The sequence below is a fragment of the Bombus impatiens genome, unplaced genomic scaffold (genome assembly GCF_000188095.3).
Source record: "Bombus impatiens unplaced genomic scaffold, BIMP_2.2 scf_0464, whole genome shotgun sequence".
Lineage (NCBI taxonomy): Eukaryota > Metazoa > Arthropoda > Insecta > Hymenoptera > Apidae > Bombus > Bombus impatiens.
This window is the reverse complement of record NT_176883.1, coordinates 59,099-59,945: the sequence shown is the minus strand read 5'-3', so window position 1 is coordinate 59,945 and position 847 is coordinate 59,099.

The window sequence follows — 847 nt, the reverse complement described above, 5'->3', positions numbered from 1 at the left end:
GGGGAGGTGGCCGGGAGAGCCGAAGGGGCTTACTAGAGCGTTGAAAATTGAAAATTCAAAATGGCCGATATTTCCGGCCGACGGGACCGAAACAAAAAGTCGCCAGCCGTTCATTATGACATGCATCGCTGTACGCGCCGCTGTGATTTGCACTGTTTCGCTGCAGAACGTTCCCGCCGATTGATAGGGCGCGCTTGGAAAAACCTGCGCTCGAAAATCTTCCTCGGCGCCACGACATCCTCGCGGCTTCAGTTTCCTTCCGATACGACAACCGGCCAAGTTTTCCGTCTTATTTCAATTTCCCGCCGAACAACTCGCGACCTTTGTCGAAGATGCGTCGACTCTGATTCGGTCAACATCCGGCGAGCCACAGGCGACGCGTTAAAACGCGTTCATAAAATATTCATTTCGCAAAGCACGGTGCAGCAGTTGCGACGAGTGGACTGCGAATTAGACGAGCGAGTGCGACTGCGATGCGAATCGCAGCGATTTACGCGCCGCTTTTTTCCATTTCCTGATGAAGCGTTGCAAGAGGAAAAGGGGAGCATTCTCGCGGCGTAGCGAGAAGGCGATCGAAAGTGGCGTATCTTGGCGGGAAACGAATCGCACGGAGTGGCATTGGATAGAGGCGTATCGACAGGCTTTTTCTGCCGGCCGGAGAGGCTTTCAGGGGATCTCTGGCGTCGACACGGTCGATTAGTCGATCGAGGCCAGCTCGGGATTTCGTAAACGCGAGATAAAAGCTTGGGCCCCAGCCCACTCGCGTGTCGTTTGCCAGGCAACGAACAAACGAACGAACCAGTCGTTTCTCTCTTTCTCCCTGTTTCCCAGTCCGCGTTCCCTCTTT